Source organism: Pongo abelii, chromosome 18 (assembly GCF_028885655.2).
Source record: "Pongo abelii isolate AG06213 chromosome 18, NHGRI_mPonAbe1-v2.0_pri, whole genome shotgun sequence".
Classification (NCBI taxonomy): Eukaryota; Metazoa; Chordata; class Mammalia; order Primates; family Hominidae; genus Pongo; species Pongo abelii.
Window position 1 is genome coordinate 10,492,253 of NC_072003.2, and position 13,693 is coordinate 10,505,945.

Here is a 13,693-nt window from a genome sequence, read left to right on the forward strand (position 1 = left end):
AGGAGATGCTGGGAGATGGCCCAGATGACCTCCGAGTGTCTTTTCTGCTGCTTAAATCCCTGTGCGTTTTTGCAGAGGAAGGTAGGGGGATGAGCAGCCTGGAGTCAGCCGGGGGCTCATATTCCCAGAAAGGGAGCGGCTTCCTTTCTCTCAGGAGATGGAAGAAAATGAAAATTCAGCCAGTGCTGCAGGTAGCTGCCACCCTGGCGTTTCAGTGTGTTCTATTTATCCTTCTTTTTGGTCAGTACCTATGTGTTTATAGAGGGATTCATGGGGGCGGGGGCAAACCAGGGCATTCTTTAATTCAAGGCAGACTCATTAAGCACATCGACAAATACCAGGCAGGAAGAAAATGGTCACGTGGGCCGGGCGCGGTGGCTCACACTTGTAATCCTGGCACTTAGGGAGGCCGAGGCGGGTGGATCACCTGAGATCAGGAGTTCGAGACCAGCCTGGCCAACATGGCGAAACCCTATTTGTACTAAAATTACAGAAATTAGCCGAGCGTGGTGTTGCATGCCTGTGATCCCTGCTACTTGGGAGGCTGAGGCAGGAGAATCGCTTGAACCCAGGAAGCGGAGGTTGCAGTGAGCCGAGATCATGCTACTGCACTCCAGCCTGGACAACAGAGTGAGACTCCATCTCAAAAAAAAAAAGAAAAAAAAAAAAAAAAGAAAACGGTCACATGGATCTAGGCCGGGGCACCAAGAACCCACAAATGACACCCTCTTAACCTTTAAAACCTCAAAGGAAGCCAAGAGGCAAGTCTGCCTGACCGCCCTTAGGGCTGCCTACATGGTCTTGGGTGGTGATGAACGTGGTCAGCTGCATGATGCTTAGTGTCCCTCTCTGCAAAACAGGGATGAAAAAAAGATGGCAGACAGGTCCATGTGAGGGTGGTATTTCTAAAGCACGGTCTCCAGACCACCAACATCAGCGTCACTAGGGACCGTCTTAGAAAGGCACACTCTAGGGTTGGAGGGCAAGCAACTGGCCCCTAACAAGCCCTCCAGATGAGTCTCATGGATTATTATTAACATTTTTTGAGACAGTATCTTGCTTTGTTGCCTAGGCTGAAGTCCAGTGGCACAATGACAGCTCATGCAACCTCGACCTCCTGGGCTCAAGCCATCCTCCCATCTCAGCCTCCTGAGTAGCGGGGACTGCAGGTGTGCACCACCACGCCTGCCTAATTTTTAATTTTTTTTTTTGTACAGATGGGGTCTTCCTATGTTGCCCAGGCTGGTGTTGAACTCCTGGGCTCAAGTGATCCTCCCAGCTCAGCCTCCCAAAGTGCTGGGATTACAGTTGTGAGCATCCGTGCCTGGCTAGTCTGATGCATTCTTAAGGGCAGGAACCACTGGTATCCTGTAGCTGTTTTCAGCATTGGTTGCACATTGGAGTCAACTGGCTTTTTAAAATCCCTAATGTGTGTGTGTGGCAGAGGGGACACCCCAGACCAATTCCATCAGAGTAATCACATGCTATACGGTTGGGACCATAATTTGTGTGTGTGTGTGTGTGTGTGTGTTTTGTTTTTGTTTTTGTTTTTTTGAGACAAGGTCTCACTTTGTTGCCCAGGCTACGGTGCAGTGGTGGCATCATAGCTCACTGTAGCCTCAAACTCCTGGGCTCCAGTGATCCTTCTGCCTCAACCTCCCCAGTAGCTGGCGTGTGCCACTGCACCCTGCTAATTTTTAAATTTTTTGTAGAGACAGGGTCTCACTTTGCTGCCAAGGCTGGTCTTGAACTCCTGGCCTCAAGCGACCCTCCCTTGTCAGCCTCCCAAAGTGATGGGATTACAGGCATGAGCCACTGTGCCTGGCCTGTATGTTATTTATTTATTTATTTTTGAGATAGAGTCTCACTCTGTCGCCCAGGCTGGAGTGCAGTGGCACAATCTTGGCTCACTGCAACCTCCACCTCCCAGGTTCAAGATTCTCCTGCCTCAGGCTCCAGAGTAGCTGGGACTACAGGCATGCACCACCACGCCTGGGAAATTTTTATATTTTTATTAGAGACAGGGTTTCACCATGTTGGCCAGGCTGATCTCGAACTCCTGACCTCAGGTGATCCACCCGCCTCAGCCTCCAAAAGTGCTGGTATTACAGGCATGGAGCCACCATGCCCGGCTTGTTATTTTTAAAGTTCAATATAGTCATGATGATTCCGATATAGCCAAGGTCAAGGCCCAATGATATCATGGAAAATGACTTTGGGCTCAGCCAGACCCTTAGTTCAAATCCCAGCTTTGACACTTACTGGTTGTTTGACCCTGGGCAGGGCACAGTACTTCTCTGACCCACAATTTATCTTCTGTAAAACCAGGATGATCTTTCCTCCCTTGTAGATTTATTTATTAATAAATTGTTTAACGATGGAACTAGGAAAGTATTTAAGTGTCCCATGCACGGAAGCATCTAGAACAATGCCTGGGACCCAGTGAGTGTTTAGCACATGAAAGTTCCCCTTCCCTGCTCTTTGCTGTTGAACTGTGGGGTTTTCTAGAACAGGGACCACATCATATTTTTCTCTGCATCCTCAAGAAGCAATCAATTCCTTGTTTATACCACAGCCCTGGGGGTGAGCTGGGAAGTGAGTGTCTGAGACGAATAACTGCTGGATTTCTTTTTTTTTCTTTTTGAGACAGTCTCACTCTGTCACCCAGGCTGGAGTGCAGTGGGATGGTCTCTACTCACTGCAACCTCTGCTTCCCAGGTTCAAGCGATTCTCCTGCCTCAGCCTCCTGAGTAGTTGGGACTACAGGCACCCACCACCACACCTGGCTAATTTCTGTATTTTTAGTAGAGTCGGCGTTTCACCATGTTGGTCAGGCTGGTCTCGAACTCCTGACCTCAGGTGACCCGCCTGCCTCAGTCTCCCAAAGTGCTGGGATTACAGGCATGAGCCAACACGCCTGGCCTTAACTGCTGGATTTTTCTTTTTTCTTCTTTTTTTTAAATACGGAGTTTCACTCTTGTTGCCCAGGCTGGAGTGCAGTGGGGTGATCTTGGCTCACTGCAACCTCTGCCACCTGGGTTCAAGCAATTCTCCTGCCTCAGCCTCCCAAGTAGCTGGGATTACAGGCATGTGCCACCACACCTGGCTAATTTTTTGTATTTAATGGAGACAGGGTTTTACCATGCTGGTCAGTCTGGTTTCAAACTGCTGACCTCAGGTGATCCACCCGCCTCGGCCTCCCAAAGTGCTGGGATTACAGGCATGAGCCACCGCACCCGGCTCCGGATTTCTAACCTTACAGTCTTGCGGGACTGGGATGATCTTTCTTTGCCTTGTCCTAACTCAGGTGAGTCCTGATGTCTGTTTAAATTAAACATGCCTGGCTGGGCGCTGTGGCTCACGTCTTTAATCTCAACAATTTGGGAGGTTGAGGTGGGGAGATCCCTGAGGTCAGGAGTTTGAGACCAGCCTGGCCAACATGGGTGAAACCCCATCTCTATTAAAAATACAAAAATTAGCCAGGTGTGGTGGCAGGCACCTATAGTCCTGGTTACTTGGGAGGCTGAGGCAGGAGAATCGCTTGAGCCTGGGAGGCGGAGGATGCAGTGAGCCAAGATCAGGCCACTGCACTCCAGCCTGGATGACAGAGCGAAACTCTATCTCAAAAAAAAACCCAAAGTCCTCTTGACTTTCAGGAAGCTATCCCGATACAAACACAATCACCAGCATGTGAAGTTATGTGTGCAAAGATATTACTGTGTTGTTTGCCTTGGAAAAAGTCGGAAAGACAACTTTATCAATAGGTAAATAATATAATAAATTATAGTACATGCAGTGTTATGGAAACCATGAACTATGAAAAAGAACTGGATAGATCTATGTGTAGAGATCTGGAAAGAGATGGACTGCCCAGTGTTAAGTGAAAAAGTAAATTGCTAAATCATGTCTGTATCTGTATCATGATTCCTTTTTTGTCAGAGGTGGCAAGAGGTTCCATATTATGTGTATTGTATGCTTATTTGTGTGTGTTTTTGTGGGCATAAGGAAAAACATAGAAGAATATACTCCAGGCTGTTTGAATTGGTTACCTTGTGGGATTAGACGGAGGGGAGACTGACTCATTTATTCATGGGGGTTGAGGTGGTCCATGCCTTTTATCCCAACACTTTGAGAGGCTGATGTGGGAGCATCACTTGAGCCCAGGAGTTTGAGACCAGCCTGGGCAATGTAGTGAGACTACAAAAATTACAAAGAATTAGCTGGATGTCGTGGTACACGCCTGTGGTTTCAGCTACTTGGGAGGCTGGGGTGGGAGGATCACTTGAGCCTGGGAGGTCGAGGCTGCAGTCAGCCATGAAGGCACCACTGCACTGCACTTCAGCCTGGGCTACAAGAGAAAGACTTTGTTCCCAAAAAAAAAAAAAAAAAAAAAAAAAGACTTTGTTCCAAAAAAGAAAAAAGATGGAGCACGGTGGCTCACGCCTGTAATCCTAGCACTTTGGGAGGCTGAGGCCGAGGATCATTTGAGGTCAGGAGTTTGAAACCAGCCTGGCCGACATGGTGAAACCCTGTCTCTACTGAAAATACAAAAATTAGTCGGGCTTGGTTGCAGGTGCCTGTAATCCCAGCTACTTGGGAGGCTGAGGCTCAAGAATTGCTTGAACCTAAGGGTGGAGGTTGCAGTGAGTGGAGATTGTGCCACTGCACTCCAGCCTGGGTGACAGAGCGAGATTCTGTCTCAAAAAAAAAAAAGAAAGAAAGAAATTCATTTACTCATTTATGTTTTGATCTCAGTAATATTCTTTGATGTCCACTGTGTGCCAGGCACTGTTTTAGCCCTGGGGAAAAAACACAATCAACATAGACCAAGTCCCTGCCATCACAAAGCAAGAGTATTGGTGACTGTCCTGGTTTGCCTGGGACAATTCTGGCTTCAGCAGTGCGGGTCCAGTGTCCCATGCAGCTTCTCAGTCCTGGTCCAACAGGAGCAACCTGTCATCCTATGGAGCTTGCATTTTACCACGAGAGAAACACACAGGGGAGCGGGGCAGATATTTTGCTGGTAAAAGCGCCATCTTGGAGCCCTTCCAATCCGCTTCCAGTGAGGATAATCCTGTTGCCCCGGGCTGAGGTTCTCCATTAGGCTCTGATTGATTGGCAGTCAGTGATGGAAGGGTGCTCTGAGCATTCCGACTGCCCCAAGGGTCACTGGCCAGCTCTCCGTTTTGCTGAGTTGGCAGTAGGACCTAATTTGTTAATTAAGAGTAGATGGTGAGCTGTCCTCGTATTTTGATTAACCTAATGGCCTTCCCAGCACGACTCGGATTCAGCTGGAGACATCACGGCAACTTTTAATGAAATGATTTGAAGGGCCATTAAGAGGCTCTTCCCGTTATTAGGCAGTTCATCTGCACTGATAACTTCTTGGCAGCTGAGCTGGCCGGAGCCGTGGCCCAAACGCACACTTGGCTTTGGTTTTGAGATACAACTCTTAATCTTTTAGTCATGCTTGAGGGTGGATGGCCTTTTCAGCTTTAACCCAATTTGCACTGCCTTGGAAGTGTAGCCAGGAGAATACACCCATATACTCATGGGTTTAGAGGCCACAGCAGATGCCGTTGGTCTACTGCCCGAGTCCTGCTGGTCCCATCCCAGGACCTTCCATCTGCGAGTACCTGGGAGCCTGTGCTGCTCCGCACTGGGCTGTCTTTGCTGGAAATGCTAGGGAGGGAGGCGTTTGGGTTGAATTGTGACCCCACAAAATGTGGAAGTCCTGGCTGGGCACGGCAGCTTACGCCTGTAATCCTAGCACTTTGGGAAGCCACGGCGGGTGGATCACTTGAGGTCAAGAGTTCAAGGCCAGCCTAGGCAACATGGTGAACATGGTGAAACCCCGTCTCTACTGAAAATACAAAAATATAGCTGGGCATGGTGGCGCATGCCTGTAATCCTTGGGAGGCTGAGGCAGGAGAATCACTTGAACTCGGAAGGCGGAGGTTGTAGTGAGCCGAAATCGCACCACTGCACTCCAGCCTGGGTGACATAGTGAGCCTCTATCTCAAAAAAAAAAAAAAAAAAAAAAATTGTGGCAGTCCTAACCCCTGTACTTGTGAATTTGACCTTATTAGGAAATAGGGTCTTTGCAGATGATCAAGTTAAGATAAGGTCATTAGGGTAAGTCCCTATTCAATTTGACTGTCTTATTGATTGATTTTTTATTTTTTAGAGGCAGAGTCTCATTCTGTTGCCCAGGCTGGAGTGCCATGGTACAATCTCAGCTCACTACAGCCTTGAACTCCTGGGCTCAAGCAGTATTCTCACCTCAGTCTCCTAAGTAGCTGGAACTACAGGGACGTGCCACCATGCCTGGCTTTTTTATTTGCTTGTTTTTTTGTAGAGTGGGAGTCTTGAACGCCTGGCCTCAAGTGATCCTCCTGCCTCGGCCTTCCAAAGTTCTAGGATTACAGGCATGAGCCACTGTGCCTGGCCCCCCACCCCAATGTCCTTATAAAAATGGAAATTCTGGATGGGCGTGGTGGCTCACGCCTGTAATCCCAGCACTTTGGGAGGTGAGGTGGGTGGATCACCTGAGGTCAGGAGTTTGAGACCAGCCTGGCTAACATGGTGAAACCCCGTCTCTACTAAAAATACAAAAAATTAGTCTGGCATGGTGGTGCATGCCTGTAATCCCAGCTACTTGCTGGATTCTACTGGCAGGAGAATTGCTTGAACCTGGGTAGCGGAGGTTGCAGTGAGCCGAGATCACACCACTGCACTCCAGCCTGGGCGGCAGAGCGAGACTCCATCTCAAAACAAAACAAAAAAAAGAGAAATTTGGGCCAGGTGCGATCTCTACTAAAAATACAAAAATTAGCTGGGTGTGGTGGTGGGTGCCTATAATCCCAGCTACTCAGGAGGGATGAGGCAGGAGAATCGCTTGAATCCCGGAGGCAGAGGTTGCAGTGAGCCAAGATTGCGCCATTGCACTCTAGCCTGGGCGACAACAGCAAGACTCCATCTCAAAATAAATAAATAAATAAATAAATAAATAAATAAATAAATAAAAATAAAAGGAAATTTGGACACACAGAGAGACACACGTATGCAGTGAGAACGCTGCCTTATAAGATGAAAGCAGAGATGCGGGTGATGTATCTACAAGCCGATGAGCAGTGGGGGTTAGCAAGTGACCAGAGGCTGGGAGAGAGGCACAGGGCAGATTCTCAGCCTCGATCTTGGACTTGCATTCTGGAGGACTGTGACACAATGAATTGTGTATGACTGTTGTCTACACCTGCCACTCAATTTGCAGTATTTTGTTATGCCAGCCCTAGCAAACTGTTATAACAGAAGGGTTAGCACTCGTCCTGCCCTCAGGGAACATCCTCCATCAGTGGCTGATGGGAATTGCTGGGTAACTACTCCAGCTCCCCAGCCTTCCGAGTGGGGCGCTCTGTCTCTCAGAGAGTGGCCTGTTGACGATACAGGGACATCCTGTATTGACCACCCTTCCCATTTCTCTTCTTCTACCTGTGTTTTTGGGATCATAAGCAACTTGCACTTGAATTTCCCTCTCACAGTCTGCTTCTGGGACAGAGGCTCTGGCTAATCTTGACCACTCGTATGCATAGGTGTATGTGTGTGTGCATGTGCGTGCATGCCTGCGTGTAAGCATGTGTGTGCATGCCTGTGTGTGAGCATGTGTGCATATCTGTGTGCGTGCATGTGTGTGCCTCTGTATGTGCTTGATATGGTTTGGCTCTGTGTCCTCACTCAAATCTCATCTTGAATTGTAATCCCCACACGTTGAGGGAAGGAAGTGATTGGATCATGGGAGCAGTTTCCTCCATGCTGTTCTCACGATGGTGAGTGAATTCTCTCGAGATCTGATGGTTTTAAAAATGGTAGTTTCTCCTGCACTGACACACACACTCCCTCCTGCAGCCTTGTGAAGAAGGTGCCTGCTTCCCTGTCGTCTTCTACCATGATTGTAAGCTTCCTGAGGTCTCCTAGCCATGCCTCCTGTAAAGCCTGTGGAACTGTGAGTCCATTAAACCTCTTCCTTTATGATTACCCACTGTCAGGTAGTATTGTTTATAGCAGTGTGAGAACGGACTAATACAGTGCTTGTGTGTGTCTAGGAAAGGAAACTTCAGGTCTGATCACTTTTTGCCTGAGCTGAACCCTCAGCCCCTGGGCTAGTGCAGTTGCTCTTGTCTACAGGGTCCCTGGGTTGCTCCTTTCCCAGGATTGTGTCTAAGTTCTGGCAGAGAGGCTTCTGGGGTCCAAGGCCTTTTGGGATCATGGATGTAAGCCACCATCTTCCCAGGATGAGATGTCCTTCTTTCTTTCTTTGTTTTTTGAGACAGAGTTTTGCTCTTGTTGCCCAGGCTGGACGGCAATGGTGAGATCTCAGCTCACTGCAACTTCCGCCTCCCAGGTTCAAGCGATTCTCTTGCCTCAGCCTCCCAAGTAGCTTGGATTACAGGCATGCGCCACCATGCCCAGCTAATTTTTGTATTTTTAGTAGAGAAGGAGTTTCACCATGTTGGTCAGACTGGTCTTGAACTCCTGACCTCAGGTGATCCACCCGCCTTAGCCTCCCAAAGTGCTGGGATTAGAGGCACGAGCCACCGCGCCCGGCCGAGATGTCCATATTTCTTTCTGGACTGTGAGTTTCAACTCATCTAAGTCAATGCGGAGGTGGCATCTTTTTGGCCCAGCCTGGACTCAGCTGCTGCCGGGTCCTCCTCAGCTGTCCTGCGTCCACACTCAGGGCCCCAAGAAACACACCAAAGCTCCCTCCTGGAAGCCACTCCCTACTTCCAAGCCCCTTTCAGGAGCACGAGCAGTCCTGAGACGCACTGTGCACCACGCCGGACGTTTTCCTTCAGGGGACAGAGCTGGTCCTGGGACGTGGCAGCCAGACCTCAGGGACAGTGTGCGTTGCACAGACTCCCCTGCAGGCCACTCACATGTCCCTGTTTCTGTCTGTCCTGTGACACCGACAGGATTGACCATCGCCACCCAGCACACATTCCTGGGTGTGATCATGGCAGGGGTCCCCTGGAGCAGGAAGAGAGACTTGGCAGGATGGGACTCAGGGCCATGTGATTTTTGAAAATTCCTTCAGTAATATACACCCGTACGGAATAACTCAGCACGGAAACATTTGGAGTCAAAAGTGAAAGTTGGTGGGGTGCAGTGGCTCCCACTTTTAATCCCAGCACTTTGGGGGTCTGAGGCAGGAGGATCACTGGAGCCCAGGTACTTGAGAACAGCCTGGGCAACATAGTGAGACCTTGTCTCAAAAAAAAAAAAAAAAAAAGTGAAAGTTGTCTTTTTCTTTTTTTTTTTTGAGACAGAGTTTCCCTCTTGTTGCCCAGGCTGGAGTCAATGGCATGATCTCTACTCATTGCAACCTCCACCTCCCAGGTTCAAGTGATTCTCCTGCCTCAGCCTCCCGAGTAGCTGGGACTACAGGCGCCCACCACCAGGCCCGGCTAGTTTTTGTATTTTTAGTAGAGATGGGGTTTCACCATATTGGTTAGGCTGGTCTGAAACTCCTGATCTCAGGTGATCCAACTGCCTCGGCCTCCCAAAGTGTTGGGATTACAGGTGTGAGCCACTGTGCCTTACCAAAAGTTGTCTTTTGATAAACTTCATTTTGTCTGTTGGTGACATTTCCTTTCTCAGACTTTTATGTAAATATGGATGTAGCTATAGACAGATAATAGATGTAGATGGATATAGATATAGATAGATAGCTCTGCTATGGATGTAGAGTAGATATAGATACAGACATGTGTGTAGATACAGAATTCAAGACATAGACCAAGACAGACATAGATATATGTATGTAGATAGGGATACAGACATATCTATGTCTATACATATAAATAGGTAGGATGGCATAGTTTTAAACATAAATGTCACTGTGCTTTCTGTGTGGCTTGGTTACTTTGTGTTATCACTGCACAGTTGTCTTGAAGATCTTCTGAAACAGGCACATACGCACCTCGTTCCTTCTAACCAATCCCCTGTTAATTGGCAATCACGTCATTCCCATTTCTTTCTTTCTTTTTTTTTTTTGGACAGAGTCTTGCTGTGTCTCTCAGGCTGGAGTGCAGTTGTGTGATCTTGGCTCACTGTACACTCCGCCTCCCAGATTCAAGTGATTCTCCTGTCTCAGCCCTGTGAGTAGCTGGGATTACAGGCACCTGCCACCACACCTGGCTAATTTTCGTATTTTTTAGTAGAGATGGGGTTTCACCATGTTGGCCAGGCTGGTCTTGAACTCCTGACCTCAGGTGATCCACCTGCCTTGGCCTCCCAAACTGCTGGGATTACAGGCGTGAACCACTGCATGCAGCCAAGTCGTTCCCATTTCTTTTCCATACAACCCTGCAGGAAACATAGTTTAGGTCATCACGTATTGGTGCAAGTATTTCTGCAGGATGGATTCCTAGAAGTAGAATTTCTGAGTTAAAAGGTAAGCATACTTCACATTTTGGGAGGTGCTATCAAAAATTGCCCTCCAAAAAGTTTGAACCAATTTGTGCTCCCAGAGTAATTTAATTTGAATATTAAAAAGGATGGTGACCTCATTTTGTACTCTAAGCTGGTGAAGTGGGACAGATCAGTTACATGTAAATAGGTTATTATGGAGCAAGCAGGTCTGAACCGGCTCCTGCTTGGCCATGCTTGGTTGTTTATTTTCAGTGCACACACTTGAAGGGGAAACAAATTGCTTTTCTTTAGTATGTTTCAGAATTCAAAAAGTTTCTGGTAGATACAAGACTTTTCCTTCTTCCGTGGCAGTTTTGGAATTAGTGAGGCCTTCCTTTACCAATTACAGCTGATTATAATGGAAGATTGTCTACCTGTTTATGTAATTATAATTCAGAGACAAGAAATTGGGCTTTTGATTCCATTTAATCTGCAGGAGCCCTCCCCACTGCCCCCATGACCTACTGTTTAAACTTATGCCTGGAGTTGTGAAAATGCAACAGAATCACAAACTTTAAGGTAGAACAACCCCAGAGTGGTTCTCTCTCAATTCTGTCTAATTTTTCCTAATTGAAGAGAAATGGTGCCAGTAACCAGGGTCACCTCGACATGAGAGGGGGTGGACTCTTTCGCTATATCTGGGTTTCTATGCTATATCACGTTACTTTTGGTTAATAGAACTGGTTCTGCAGGCTAGGTGCAGTGGCTCATGCCTGTAATCCCAGCACTTTCGGAGGCTGAGGTGGGTGGATCACCTGAGGTCAGGAGTTCGAGACCAGCCTGGTCAACATGGTGAAACCCTGTCCCTACTAAAAATACAAAAATCAGCCAGGCATGGTGGCATGTTCCTATAATCCCAGCTACTTGGGAGGCTGAGGCAGGAGAATGGCTTGAACCCGGGAGGCGGAGGTGGCAGTGAGATGAGATTGTACCACTGCACAGCCTGGGTGACAGAGTGAGACTCTGTCTCAAAAAAAAAAAAAAAAAAGACTAAAGTAATTTTTAAAATTTTCTTTATTTTTGTTTTTTTCTTTGTTTTTGCTTTTTTGTTTATTTCTTTTACTTTTTCTTAAAGTTATTTTTATTTCCTAAGGTCATTAAGTGTTATAATTTTTGTGAAATCTCTGAAAGTTATGAAAATGGATTAAAGATTATTGAGTGATAGACCTAAAACCATAAAAACCCTAGAAGAAAACCTAGGCATTACCATTCAGGACATAGGCATGGGCAAGGACTTAATGTCTAAAACACCAAAAGCAATGGCAACAAAAGCCAAAATTGACAAATGGGATTTAATTAAACTCAAGAGCTTCTGCACAGCAAAAGAAACTACCATCAGAGTGAACAGGCAACCTACAAAATGGGAGAAAATTTTCACAACCTACTCATCTGACAAAGGGCTAATATCCAGAATCTACAATGAACTCAAACAAATTTACAAGAAAAAAGCAAACAACCCCATCAAAAAGTGGGCGAAGGACATGAACAGACGGTTCTCAAAAGAAGACATTTATGCAGCCAAAAAACACATGAAAAAATGCTCACCATCACTGGCCATCAGAGAAATGCAAATCAAAACCACAATGAGATACCATCTCACACCAGTTAGAATGGCGATCATTAAAAAATCAGGAAACAACAGGTGCTGGAGAGGATGTGGAGAAATAGGAACACTTTTACACTGTTGGTGGGACTGTAAACTAGTTCAACCCTTGTGGAAGTCAGTGTGGCGATTCCTCAGGGATCTAGAACAAGAAATACCATTTGACCCAGCCATCCCATTACTGGGTGTATACCCAAAGGACTGTAAATCATGCTGCTATAAAGACACCTGCACACATATGTTTATTGCAGCATTATTCACAATAGCAAAGACTTGGAACCAACCCAAATGTCCAACAATGATAGACTGGATTAAGAAAATGTGGCACATATACACCATGGAATACTATGCAGCCATAAAAAATGATGCGTTCATGTCCTTTGTAGGGATATGGATGAAATTGGAAATCATCATTCTCAGTAAACTATCGCAAGAACAAAAAACCAAACACCGCATATTCTCACTCATAGGTGGGAAGTGAACAATGAGAACACATGGACACAGGAAGGGGAACATCACACTCTGGGGACTGTTGTGGGGGGGGGGGAGGGGGGAGGGATAGCATTGGGAGATATACCTAAAGTATAATAATAATAAATAAATAAAAAAAACAAAAAAACAAACAACAACAACAAAATAATAATAATAATAAATACTGACATAATACAGGTTAAAAAAAAGATTATTGAGAGAAAAAATCAAAAAGAAAAAGAAAAAAGATGGAAGACTATTGGGCGAGTGTATTATTAAAAAAGAAAATGGTCAAATGGCAGTTGTTTTGGTGCTGACAAATCTATGTAAGGATTATTGATTCACTTATTTTTATTCTTATTATTTATTTTATTAATTTTTTTTTTGTAGAGATGGGGTCTCACTATGTTGCCCAGGTTGGTCTTGAACTCCTGGCCTCAAGAAGTCTTCCTGCCTCAGGCTCCCAAAATATTGGGATTACAGGCATGAGCTGCCACACCCAGCCTACAATCATTTATTGATTAATGGTGTGAGATATCTTTGTGTTAGTCAGCATTCTCTAGAGAAACAGAAACATGATGTACATGCAGAGAGAAAGAGACTGATTTTTATTTTATTTTATTTCATTTTTTTGAGATGGAGTCTTGCTCTGTTGCCCAGGCTGGAGTGCAGTGGTGTGATCTTGTGTCACTGCAACCTCTGCCTCCTGGGTTCAAGCGATTCTCTTGCCTCAGCCTCCCAAGTAGGTGGGATTACAGGCTTGCGCCACCATGCCTGGCTAATTTTTGTATTTTTAGTAGACAGGGTTTCATCATGTTGGCCAGGCTGGTCTCGGACTCCTGACCTCAAGTGATCCGCCTGCCTTGGCCTCCCAAGGTGGGATTATAGGGGTAAGCCACTGTGCCTGGCCCATGTATCATTTCTTTCCCTTGACGGGAACGACCAGATAGGCCAATGTCTTGCTCTGGGCTCCTCAACAAGCATGTGGTCTGAGGGGTACTTGTATCTGCTTCCCTAGCCCCTGGTTCAGGCCTTCTATGACCCACCGGCTGCCTCCCTTCCCAACAGGTCCTGCCCCTCACTGTAATGATCTGAGATCTTTCTTTGAGAACCTCTGAGAGCTGCCAACCAGAAAGGGTCTATGAAGAC